The sequence below is a fragment of the Coffea arabica genome, chromosome 9e (assembly GCF_036785885.1).
Source record: "Coffea arabica cultivar ET-39 chromosome 9e, Coffea Arabica ET-39 HiFi, whole genome shotgun sequence".
Taxonomy (NCBI): Eukaryota; Viridiplantae; Streptophyta; class Magnoliopsida; order Gentianales; family Rubiaceae; genus Coffea; species Coffea arabica.
The window spans coordinates 167,550-181,968 of NC_092327.1; positions in this window are offsets into that span (position 1 = coordinate 167,550).

Here is a 14,419-nt window from a genome sequence, read left to right on the forward strand (position 1 = left end):
ACACAACCTTTCCAACTCAATTCCAACCATCAATTTTGATTGTATTTGACTGAAAAAACGTTGGAGAGTTGGAAAGACAGCTCAAGAGAGTTTCGAGAGTCAATTTTGTCAACTAGAAATAACTCCTTTTGAATTCTCTATAAATAGCAGCCTTGGAGAACTATTTTCATAACTTGGGAAGACTAGAGAAACTCACCAGAAATGTAGCTTTCACTAGTTTTTAGTTCATTAGTTAGGGTAGTGCTTCATTCTTGTATTCGTAGCTAAACTTAGATGAAGATAGAGAGCATGGAGTTCAAGTGACATGGGTGACATTCCACCCATCACTTTATTTCTTGTATTGCATCTTATGTTTAGTTATAATATAAGTATGGATCTTTCTTTTATTTTCTTCATGTTTAGTTAAAGTTTATGCCTAGAGTTATGGTTGAACTTGCTATATTTTGTTTGTGATGTTTACTTGGCTATTTGGTGATATTATTTTGAGAAAGTTATTTATCACTTTTGATTTTCTAATCATAATTAACTGGCCATTAATTGTGATTATCCAAAGGTGTTAAATTTGCAATGAAAATTGAAATTTAACACTAGTTCAAAGAAGTGATAAACCTAGGGAGTACACTCACGAGAGTAGAGGTGCACCTATGTGGCTTAAGTGACTTGTTCATGTAATTTCATAGAAGAAATGAGCTTGTATTTAATTCATGACCACGAAAGTAAGTATGACTTATTTACAAGTATAGATGATTCACTACGAGAGTTGGTTTCACATACATGAGAAAATTACGCCATAACTAGCCAAGATAATAGCATTCACTTAACCGGTAACTTCATTTGCATGAGTAGTAAGGAATTCCATATCTCTAGGAGCTTTTTAGTGTTATTTTCATTAATTTTATATTTATGGTAGTCTAGATAATAAAGGAGTTCGAAAAACACCGATAATTGCAATCTTCTCTGTGGGATCGACCCTTAATATCCTATACTCGCTCACGATTCGTATGCTTACGATAAATCGCGTGTGGGGTATTTAGAAATTGTAAATATAAAACTTGATTGTGGATGAACTTATTGTACATGTATACCCCGCGCACGTCAAGTTTTTGGCACCGTTGCCGGGGAAGATTTGTCAATATCGGTACTAAGAGCAACTTTATTAATTTAGACATTTTTTTTCTTGTGTTTGTTGTGTCTATTGTCTCAATTTTTATTTTTAGTGTCTTTGTGAGTTTTTGTGTTTTTTTTATTATTTTTTTTAATTTTTTTATGTTAGAGTTATCTATTCTTCTTGACTAAACTTTATTTTTGAATTATTTTAAAGACATGTTTAGAGGATCGAGGAGAGTAGAAAATATGAGGAGACAATGCATGAGAAGTGGAAGATCGGCAATGGATGGTTACCAAGTGCAAAACTCCTTCAATAGAGGTAACCAAGAAATTACCGAAGGTATGTCTTTCGAAAATGGTTTAAAGTGTTTAAAGGCTAAATTTGATGTTATAATGTTAAAAGTGCAAATGGACACCATGATGCATGAGATTGAGGAAAAGAGGAATGTTAATGCTTTTAATTCTAATCAAATGATTTGTGACTTGTGTGGAGGTTATCATGCTATTCATACATGTAGACAAGCACAAAATATGAATTATTATGATGAATTTGGGCATTGCAATCCTTATCTTGATCAATATGGTCCTAATTGGGACAATTCTTGTGCTTATGGTTGGGATAATCAATGTGCTAATAGTGCTTCTTTTTGTTTATATGATTACCAATCCGAATGTGTCCACTATGAATCAAAACCATCTTGGAAATTGGCAATAGAGAAGTTAGCTAATGCACCTCTACCTTGGGAATTAGAAAGTGAACCATTAGCTAATGATTCTAATGCATCTTGGGAGCTAGCTGTAGAAAATGCTTCTAATCAATTTGATTTAGCCATAGAAAAGCTAGCTAATGTGACTTCCGATCGTCTTGATAGGATTGAGGAAAGATTAGATGAATTAACCTCTCACTTTTGTAGAATACAAGAACAATTACATGTATTGTGTGAAGTTATTTCTTCTAATAATATGCAAAATGACCCTATTATGAATGGTGGGAATATTGTAAGTGAAAATGGATTATATTTTGATCAAAATGATGAATCCAATTTGTGTTTCAATGGGAAAATGTCCATTTCACAAGATAGTACCTTTGGAGTTAACATTGAATCTCAAGAGATGAGCCTTAACGACTCATTTTTCACCCTCTCTTGAGAAATTTGTTGATTGTATAGGTTCTAAAGGTATTATAACCCAAGAAAGCTATGTAGATGTTTCTTTGGTGAGTACTCAAGTGGTGCATGTTCAAGATAATATGTATGATTCACTTGAGATAAGCAAACTTCTTCCACCTCTCATATCATTTGAACATGTAGCTTTTGCTATTAAACCATCTTTTAATGATCCACCACGACCAAAAGTGGTGGATTATTCATTAACAAAGCCTCCTTGAGAAATGAGGTGCAAAAGTCGAGCCAACGACTATAAATAAAAGCGCTTATTGGGTGGCAACCCAATGTTTTGACTATTTTATTTTGTGTGATTTCATGTTTAAATTATATGTTGAGTTATTTTTTTGTTTTTCATTTGTTTCTCATTTTCCATCTTTAGGTTAATATTACTAATGGTTATCAAATGGAATGCATGAAGCATTGGAGATAAGTAGACAATGGTTTGTGAACTTCATGCTTTGACATTTCGATCGCAACAATAGGGGAGTATTACTTTTCTTTATCTTGATTTTTCTGTTTACAAATTGAGGACAATGTGCATGTTAAGTGTGGGGGGAAGAATTGAGATTATATACATTTTATGTGATTGACTTGTTGGTTGCAAATATTGAACTTGTGTTTAAATTCAAATTTTTTTGATTTTATACTTTTCTTGGAAATATTAAATTTTCTATGCATTTTTACAAGCAAGTACAGTTTTAAATTCATTTTTCTAGTATGAGTTAGTGTACGTTAAATTTGAAATGCATTATCGATGTGAGGACCCGTAAAATTCCTTATATTTTTCTTAAAATACCATTTTATTTGGAAATTATTACTTTATAATGGCCCTACTACCCAATCACCCCACTTGACTACCACTTTCTTATCATAAAATATCCTTGATAGTAATACAAAATATCAGCCCTTAAACCAGCTCAAGTCAGTCGAAATTGTAGACCAAAATAAGGGAGAAAAGGAAAAAAATTTGACTTCCAATCCAAGGGTGACATTTGTCCACTTTGACCCAAATCAATTCCTATCCTTTTAACCTTCTTGAAGCTTTAATTGCACTTTATTTCAGCCTCCATTTCTGCCATATGAACCATGAGAAAGAGAGGGAAAAGCCAAGAGAAAGAAACCATAATCCATCTTGAGTTTGATCCACTTAAATGAGAAAACAAGAAATCTAAACCGATTAATCAATTGTTTGAGAGCTTGGAAAGCTTAAGGAACCAAAAATTTCAAGGAGTAGAGGAGAATCACTCTTGCAAGGCCTTGTCTTGAGGTATAGTGGCTGATCACCCTTTCTTTTCCATTAATCATGATTGAGTTGGGTATTAATGTTAGAATTGTGCTTGTGATGCTTGTTTGAAATGATTTTGATGATTGGAGGGATGAATTTTGAGTTAGGGTTTCGATTTATTCACTTATAATTCTTGTTGGTTAGGTGTTATATGGTGTATAAATATGGTATCTAATCTTGTAAAGGAGAAAGTAGTGGTGGTTTTAAGGTAAAAATGTGAATTATAGCTCGATATAGCAAAATTCCAGATTTCTGGAAATTGAAGCTTCAGTTCTGCCCGGTTCTAGTTCCCTATGTTAGAGGCCGAATTAGGCTTAGTATAAAACATAAAAATTGTAGAAAATGATGTTTTACAGTTTCCTGCAAAATTTCAGCTCAATCAGAGCAACGTATCCTATGAAAAGACCGAAATACCCTTGACTACCATAGGTTTAGTCCAATGGACAGTTTTGACATTTCATCAATCTGATAATGTCTTTTCACCTTGATACATACTGAACTAGCATTTAGCCAAAACACGAAAGTTGTAGTGCTATGTCTTAAATTTCCAACACCCCTAGAATCACCTTGTTTGGACTTCGGTAACCTGAGTTATGGTTGTTTACGTATAGTACGATTAACTAGCCTGAATGTGAGATTCTGGTTCTGTTATTTGAGATTTTGACTTAGATACACTACAAACTGGACTGAGTGGTCTTCATCAAAGTTGTAGGCCTTTGTCTTAGCTTCGAAATGGTATAAATTTTACCCAAATCCGATAAGCGTAGTTTCGGTTGTGTTCGTTATGTAAAATAACGTCAAATCTGTCTTTTGTTTCTTGACTCAACCTTCATTTCCGCACATGCTCCTAGCTTAATTTTGTACTTGTATGACTTGGAGTCTATGGAATGGCTATTGAAATGAGATGATTTTGTATATGACTTTGGATTTGATTGAGGAAAAGAATGAAGCCATAAATGGCTGAAAAATAGATAAATACAAAGGGCGTGCTGCCCAAATTTACGCTCGAGAACTAGGTCGATATACTTGCGACTTGAGTAAGGCTTGAGAGCGAATACCACGTGAATCATCTAGGGTATTTACGTTTTCTTTGCCACTTCAACTCAAATAGCGATTTTAAAGTTTTACAAGTGAGTCTAAGTTTTACAAATATTTTACTTATGTTATTTGGTTTCAATGTACTCTTTTCACTACCAAAACCATATTTATACTTTGTACTAGTACGTATTCGACTTGTCTTTGACTCACCTACATCTTTGATTGTTGAAGCATAATGTGTTCGTTTGATTATTAGGGTTCCTTGGTGATTGAGAGTATTATCCGGAAGGAAACTTTGGACGTTATTTTGCTTAAATAGGTGAGTGTTCCTTGTTTGTTATATTTTCATTGACTATGTGGCTTGTTCTTGATTATATGACTTGTTATGAACGAATGACAACATGTTAAATGTTTTCAATGATTGTTTCAAATGAGTTTTCTAGGCGAGTGTGTACTTTATCGCACTCGACCTAAATGAATGTGAAATTTTCAATGATTAAATAATGAAATGCTAGTTGCGCATGATGTAAGCCTTTTGGCTGAATTGGGCCCTGCCCTTCGTTACCGATCGACTCGAGTCAGAAGCGGACTCGGTCGGGCGATATAGTGACCCTGGGTGTGAACGTTTGGTATACTCGAGTATTACCTTGTTGTCGGGTGGAGCCTGGCCAACGTCCAGGAGGGGGTGAATGAAATGAACGAACGAATGTCAATGCAAACGAGGGTTTTACTTACAAAAATGTATTTTTAAATGATTGGAGGAATAAGGGGAATGACAAGAGAATGAACAAACGAACGAACGAACGAATAGCTCCCTGTGAGCCCGTATCCTTTTAATGAATGTGTTATTATCGCTTTCCATTGTAAATGTTTCTTGAACTATTGATACTCTATGATTAATGAATTGGATTGAATGTTTGATTATGTGTTTGGAACCTCACTGAGCTTTTAACTCATTCCTTTAGTTTTGTTTTCCTTAACAGGGACGGCGAGCCAGGATGAGAGTTCCGTATAGACTAGCCTAGTCGAGTTCTTTGATTTTGTAATGGTTCTCGCCCTAGTGCTTGGCACGGGTTGGTTGTATGGTGAATTGAGAACCTTTGTATATTTGATGTTTGTACTCCCTTTTGAGATAGTAATGTACATAAGTTTTGCTTTAAGTTTTGGATTGTTATTTCGTTTGATCTTGTGGTTTTATTTCAGATTTGATTGAGGTTTGACTGAGTCCCGACGAGAGCAGGGCAGGCGGTCCACCGAACCCTTTGGTTCGCCTTAGGGTGAGGTAGGGCTGTCACACAAAATCTTGTCCAAATTTGTGAATTTGCCCCAAAATGTTTCAACTTTTTTTTAATTTTATCCAAAGGGGTAACAAGTTTCATACCATTAGTAGTTCAAATTCCTTCTATATTTGAGATAAATATATGTGATTTGGAAACTTCTTTTCTCATTTAATTTGGAAATAACTATTATGTGATTATAATTTATGCATTTACAGGAAAGTATATCTTGTAAAGTGGAGAAAATTATGCCTATTTTTTTGCATATTTAATGAAATTTCTTTTCTTTATTTGATTTTACAAGTTAAATGATAAATATGGTCAATAAATGCAATACTCTTCTCATGATTATTCTTTTGAGAAAATTATTATTATCTTTGTTGTTACAAAAAAAAAAGTGGAAAAAAAAGAGAAAAAATAAAAAAAAGAAGAAAAAAGAAAATAAGATTTGTTCTACTCCAATGATTCTTGTACTTAGTAACCGGGAGTCTTCATCTACAAATGTCGACTTTCACGTAAAACGGTACTTGAATTAAGAATATGCAAAGCAATTTGAGTATATGAAATATTGAATAACCGGTGATCTTCATCTAAAAATGTCGATTCTCGCGTCAAAAAGCATTCTCACGTCTGAAGTAATATTTAGATATGCTATATGAATAAATATCTTTTTAAACAGAATAAAAAGATGATCATGAGTTTAGGAAGCATTATGATCGATCATATGAGCTGCTTGCTTGTGAAATTAAGTAAGGATGAGAAATTGAATTAAACTTGTTATAATTATGGTTTAATTGGCTCTCCTTTACTTAGTATTATGAGTACTTGAGTTTAATTGAATGATTGCATAATAGTTGTTTACCTTGTTTTTAGAAAATGAAGTGGAATAGTACACATATTTATTTTCAAAAATTGAATCATTGTTAGTTTGTATTTTTTATTACTTGAGGACAAGCAATGATTCAAGTGTGAGGGTATTTGATAAGAGTATATTTTACGTATTTTTAGTGTGTTTTATTGGTTAGTTTTGGTGTGTTTTATTTAATTTTATAAACAATTAACTAAGATTCTAGTGAAAATGTGTATTTTGTGGTTTAAAGTGTGAAAATTGCATTTCTATGAATTTTTATGATAAAAATTTCGTATTTTACAGGTTTATTGATTCAATCATCAAATAGAGTGCATTGAGAATAAAATTTGATGATTGATGATGGATTAAAGTGATAAAAATAGAATATAAAGTGTGAAAGAAGAAATGCAATTAAAGTCAAAAGGAAGCAAGATGTTCAGCTTTGACACGTTTTTGTATTTTGGCTATATCTTGAACCATTTTTGAAGTTAAGAGACCGATCTACATTTGGTATGAAGACATCAAAGTCCAATTCGGCTGTTTTTCTGGTCAAAATGTCAAAATACAGAAGCAAAAGTCTGCTGCTGAGAGCTGAAAACGCAGAATTGACCAGTCAGTGGTATTTTTATCATATCTTGATCCTCAGAATTTCAAATTGGATGATTCTTGATGCATTGGAAAGCTAAGTCAAAGAACTACAACTTTTGTGTTTTACAGAAGAGCTATTTCGGATTCCAACATCATGAAAATATCAGTTGAAAACGTGCATGATAGCTGTAATTTGCTGGCCAACTTGCCTTGGTTTCACACAACCTTTCTAACTCAATTCCAGCCATCAATTTTGATTGTATTTGACTGAAAAAATGTTGGAGAGTTGGAAAGACAGCTCAAGAGAGTTTCAAGAGTCAATTTTGCCAACTAGAAATAACTCCTCTTGAATTCTCTATAAATAGCAGCCTTGGAGAACTATTTTCGTAACTTGGGAAGGCTAGAGAAACTCACCAGAAATGTAACTTTCACTAGTTTTTAGTTCATTAGTTAGGGTAGTGCTTCATTCTTGTATTTGCAACTAAACTTAGATGAAGTTGAGGATGAAGATGGAGAGCATGGAGTTCAAGTGACATGGGTGACATTTCTCCCATCACTTTATTTCTTGTATTGCATCTTATGTTTAGTTATAATATAAGTATGGATCTTTCTTTTATTTTCTTCATGTTTAGTTAAAGTTTATGCCTAAAGTTATGGTTGAATTTGCTATATTTTGTTTGTGATGTTTACTTGGCTATTTGGTGATATTATTTTGAGAAATTTATTTATCACTTTTGATTTTCTAATCATAATTAACTGGCCATTAATTGTGATTATCTAAAGGTGTTAAATTTGCAATGAGAATTGGAATTTAACACCAGTTCAAAGAAGTGATAAACCTAGGGAGTACACTCACGAGAGTAGAGGTGCACCTATGTGGCTTAAGTGACTTGTTCATATAATTTCATAGAAGAAATGAACTTGTATTTAATTCATAACCACGAGAGTAGGTATGACTTATTTACAAGTATAGATGATTCACTATGAGAGTAGGTTTCACATACATAAGGAAATTACGCCATAACTAACCAAGATAATAGCATTCACTTAACCGGTAACTTCATTTGCAAGAGTAGTAAGAAATTCCATATCTTTAGGAGATTTCTAGTGTCATTTTCATTAATTTTATATTTATGGTAGTCTAGATAATAAAGGAGTTCGAAAAACACCGGTAATTACAATCTTCTCTGTGGGATCGACCCTTAATACCCTATACTCACTCACGATTCATATACTTGCGATAAATCGCGTGTGGGGTATTTAGGAATTGTAAATGTAAAACTTGATTGTGGATGAATTTGTTGTACATGTATACCCCGCGTACGTCAAGTTTTCGGCACCGTTGCCGGGGAAGATTTGTTAATATCGGTGCTAAGAGCAACTTTATTAATTTAGACATTTTTTTTCTTGTGTTTGTTGTGTCTATTGTCTCAATTTTTGTTTTTAGTGTCTATGTGAGTTTTTGTGTTTTTTTATTATTTTTATAATTTTTTTATGTTAGAGTTATCTATTCTTCTTGACTAAACTTGTTTTTGAATTATTTTAAAAACATGTTTAGAGGATCGAGGAGAGTAGAAAATATGAGGAGACAATGCATGAGAATTGGAAGATCGGCAATGGATGGTTATCAAGTGCAAAACTCCTTCAATAGAGGTAACCAAGAAATTACCGAAGGTATATCTTTCGAAAATGGTTTAAAGTGTTTAAAGTCTAAATTTGATGTTATAATGTTAAAAGTGCAAATGGACACCATGATGCATGAGATTGAGGAAAAGAGGAATGTTAATGCTTTTAATTCTAATCAAATGATTTGTGACTTGTGTGAAGGTTATCATGCTATTCATACATGTAGACAAGCACAAAATGTGAATTATTATGATGAATTTGGGCATTGCAATCCTTATCTTGATCAATATGGTCCTAATTGGGACAATTCTTGTGCTTATGGTTGGGATAATCAATGTGCTAATAGTGCTTCTTTTTGTTTATATGATTACCAATCCGAATGTGTCCACTATGAATCAAAACCATCTTGGAAATTGGCAATAGAGAAGTTAGCTAATGCACCTCTACCTTGGGAATTAGAAAGTGAACCATTAGCTAATGATTCTAATGCATCTTGGGAGCTAGCTGTAGAAAATGCTTCTAATCAATTTGATTTAGCCATAGAAAAGCTAGCTAATGTGACTTCCGATCGTCTTGATAGGATTGAGGAAAGATTAGATGAATTAACCTCTCACTTTTGTAGAATACAAGAACAATTACATGTATTGTGTGAAGTTATTTCTTCTAATAATATGCAAAATGACCCTATTATGAATGGTGGGAATATTGTAAGTGAAAATGGATTATATTTTGATCAAAATGATGAATCCAATTTGTGTTTCAATGGGAAAATGTCCATTTCACAAGATAGTACCTTTGGAGTTAACATTGAATCTCAAGAGATGAGCCTTAACGACTCATTTTTCACCCCTCTTGAGAAATGTGTTGATTGTATAGGTTCTAAAGGTATTATAACCCAAGAAAGCTATGTAGATGTTTCTTTGGTGAGTATTCAAGTGGTGCATGTTCAAGGTAATGTCTATGATTCACTTGAGATAAGGAAACTTCTTCCACCTCTCATATCATTTGAACATGTGGCTTTTGCTATTAAACCATCTTTTAATAATCCACCACGACCAAAATTGGTGGATTATTCATTAACAAAGCCTCCTTGAGAAATGAGGTGCAAAAGTCGAGCCAACGACTATAAACAAAAGCGCTTATTGGGTGGCAACCCAATGTTTTGACTATTTTATTTTATGTAATTTCATGTTTAAATTATGTGTTGAGTTATTTTGTTGTTTTTAATTTTCCATCTTTAGGTTAATATTACTAATGGTTATCAAATGGAATGCATGAAGCATTGCAGATAAGTAGACAATGGTTCGTGAACTTCATGCTTTGACATTTCGATTGCAACAATAGGGGAGTATTACTTTTCTTTATCTTGATTTTCCTGTTTAAACATTGAGGACAATGTGCATGTTAAGTGTGGGGGGAAGAATTGAGATTATATACATTGTATGTGATTGACTTGTTGGTTGCAAATATTGGACTTGTGTTTAAATTCAAAATTTTTTCAAAATCTTGTCCAAATTTGTGAATTTGCCCCAAAAAGTTTCAACTTTTTTTAAATTTTATCAAAAGGGGTAACAAATTTCATACCATTAGTAGTTCAAATTCCTTCTACATTTGAGATAAATATATGTGATTTGGAAACTTTTTTTCTCATTTAATTTGGAAATAACTATTATGTGATTATAATTTATGCATTTACAGGAAAGTATATCTTATATATAAAGTGGAGAAAATTATACCTATTTTTTTGCATATTTAATGAAATTTCTTTTCTTTATTTGATTTTATGAGTTAAATGATAAATATGGTCAATAAATGCAATACTCTTCTCATGATTATTCTTTTGAGAAAATTATTATTATTTTTGTTGTTACAAAAAAAAAAGTGGAAAGAAAAAAAGAGAAAAAATGAAAAAAAAAAGAAGAAAAAAGAAAATAAGATTTGTTCTATTCCAATGATTCTTGTACTTAGTAACCGGGAGTCTTCATCTATAAATATGAAGTGTTGAATAACCGGTGATTTTCATCTAAAAATATCGATTCTCGCGTCAAAAGCATTCTTACGTTTGAAGTAATATTTAGATATGTTATATGAATAAATATCTTTTTAAGTAGAATAAAAGGATGATAATGAGTTTAGGACGCATTATTATTGATCATATGAGCTGCTTGCTTGTGAAATTAAGTAAGGATGAGAAATTGAATTAAACTTGTTATAATTATGGTTTAATTGGCTCTCCTTTACTTGGTATTATGAGTACTTGAGTTTAATTGAATGATTGCATAATAGTTGTTTACCTTGTTTTTAGAAAATGAAGTGGAATAGTACACATATATTTATTTTCAAAAATTGAATCATTATTGGTTTGTATTTTTTATTGCTTGTGGACAAGCAATGGTTCAAGTGTGAGGGTATTTGATAAGAGTATATTTTACGTATTTTTAGTGTGCTTTATTGGTTAGTTTTGGTGTGTTTTATTTAATTTTATAAATAATTAACTAAGATAAATTGAAAAGATAAAAAATGATGTAAATTAAATCTAATAAATAACAATGTTATTAAAATTGAAAAGATAAAAAATGATGTACATTAATGATAATGTATCGTTTTGTTCTAACCGTGATTTCTTGACTTATTTTGACTGATTTTAGCACATGTTCACTAACTTGTATGGCTCGAATCACTAATATTGTTAGCAAATTAATGAAATAAAGGATGATACAAATTAATGACAATGTATTATTTTGTTTTGCAAATCTCTTGGCTCGTTTTGACCACTTTCAACATATTGTCATTGATTTGTAGATCCTTTATTCTGTTAATTTTGCTAATATTGTCATTGATTAGGCTTAAATGGAACACATTAGAGAGTTTAGGTGTAAAGTATTTAAAATTAAAATTTATAATGCAAAATGAAAAAGTGGTACAAGTTCGGGGATGTAAAGTGGAGTTAGTCCTAGTAACTAACTATGCATAGGAAATGTGCCCGTTGAGTGAAAATATCGTAAAACATAATTAAAAATTCCTTAAAAGACTTTGTCCAATCGAACAAAATCATTGGAGAAAATATCATGCAAAAAGTTGAACGACACGAAAGGGAATGCTCTCACAAAAACCACGAGGGATTAAAAACACCCGTGAAAGAGGTTGAAAGAGGAACACAACACACAAAGGGACACGAAAGCATTGAAAATTTATTAAGAAATTGAAACCTCTGAACCATGGTACAGCAAACAATCGAGTTTAGAAGAGTTAGTGTATATCGATAAAATGGTATTCAAATATACTTGTTTTTAAAGGTATAGAGCGAATTGAGAACCAAAAAAGAAAAAATAAACTATTAAACAAAGTACAGAAAACCATCCATCCATGGAATAATAAACACAACAAATGAACTAGCGGGCTCAATACCTATTCAAATATTTAACTTGTATGTTCAATAAAATCCTCTTACTGACATGGTTATGGTCGGGAGCTAAAGCATTATTAGTGGATGTATCAATATTTAGGTCTGCAAAGAAATCATCTCTAACTGCATCAAGGTCCTCAAAACATGCCCACGTTGAGTTCAGTTTACAGCTTTTGAATTGTAAAGGCAAGAACAGCGCCAGCCTCACGATTTCACACTGCTAAACAAAAGTAATTTCAAGTTGATATCGCATGTGGTTCGGATATGAATTAGTCAAGAACGAAAATCTAATCCTCATTTTCTATTCAAAAGTTTCTAAACCTTTCACCATCTGCCGGAATAGAAAATGTTCACCTTGCACCTGATACAATAGTATATTCTCTGAGAATAATTTACTATATATCAACTTGTATGATCCTTGAATGCTTCAACATAGTATATATCTTAAGCATTGAACTTGACGAGAAGACATTAAACGCTAAACTAAGATTTATCTTTTGAGAAATAAATGAAAGTTAAATTATCAACAGTCGCAAGGTTATATATAGATTATTAAACCAACTACGAATATTTTTCCCCGTAACTAAAGACTACAGATCAGTTTGGTGGAGTAAACATCCTAGTTTATGCAGATATATAAGAGTACTATATATGAATGTACCTTTCTATTCTGATTAGTAAAACTCTTTTTTTTAGCCCCAGTGGTATCATGAACTTATTGACAATAAGAAATCCTTCTCATGTCACTGTTATGCTTTTGTCTTCTTGATCAATTTCCAATTGCAAGTTGATATAGTGACGAGCTGCTGCAACTCCATTAAACGATGCATGGTCAACCAGTTGTATTAAAGGCAAACTAATACGTTTTAGGAATTGATTATTTGGTTAGTTAACTCAATATGGAATTATAGTATTGAAAATTGGCTCATCTATATCCATAGGCCAGCTAATTATGTTAAGTAACTTTTTGTTTTGTATCAATGTTAATTAACCAAAATTCTGAAGTACTGATTTAGCAACATAGGTTCTCCCTTTCGACACCAGCCCTTCCACATCTTTTTGCCTCGTTTTCAGCTTTGTGGTCGAATAACAGTTATCTACTATAAGTCAAAAAAAATTACTAATTGTTTAAGAGTAAATCTTATATATATATATATACACTATCACTATTTGATTCATGACATATGTGCAAAAGTTGAATTTCAAATTTAAATTTTACATAATTGTTATTCATCCAACGCTGATAGTGTATGCACTGTCAGTGTAGGAATGGTTAATTCATTGTTAAATTCTCTGAAATAACTTTTCATGATTCTTAATAACTTTTATCTAGAAGACGTTTTAACAGTGACACTTTCGCGATATTTGACAAAAGAAAAAGGATAAAGGCAATATATGCAAAATACTGAGTATGTGCATTTTATATTTGGCCCTAAACAGTTTGAGTGGGTTCGGTTCATATACTACCACTAGTAAGGGCATGCTAAAGTTTTAAATTTCAAAGTCACTAGAGAAATTCTTGCTATGTTCTTATTGAATATATTAAAAGGAGTGAAATTTTTTTTTCTATTTTCAACTTTTACTACTAATAAAGCACATTAGAGTTTTCGGTTAATTGATTTCTTTTGTAATGTTAAATAAATATACTATCAAAGTTTGTATTTGAACAATAATAGAAGGGAAAAAATGTCATTACAATCAGTCTTGTGGATGGAGTTAACTATTCTAATGTTTGACCAGTTCACATGTAGGGAGTGAAGTGCTTATTTTTAAAGTTGATGTGATAAAAGGTGACTACCTTCAAAACTTAGGGGGCAAAGTATTATTAACCTTTCTTGCTACGTAAGGGTGGCGAAGCACAACAGTCATGAAATTACGAGGAAAAGAAAAGAAATGTACCGTTCCTTTCAAAATTTGAATGTCCCAATCACAGCAGAACTATTAGGCAGTTGCTGATGTTTATGTAAAATTAAACTGTATATATAAAGGGAAATGTTATTTGTACTCATTTTTTGGTTAATAACACTCTCACTATTATTTTTATCATATGATTTTTATTTATTAGACCATATAATA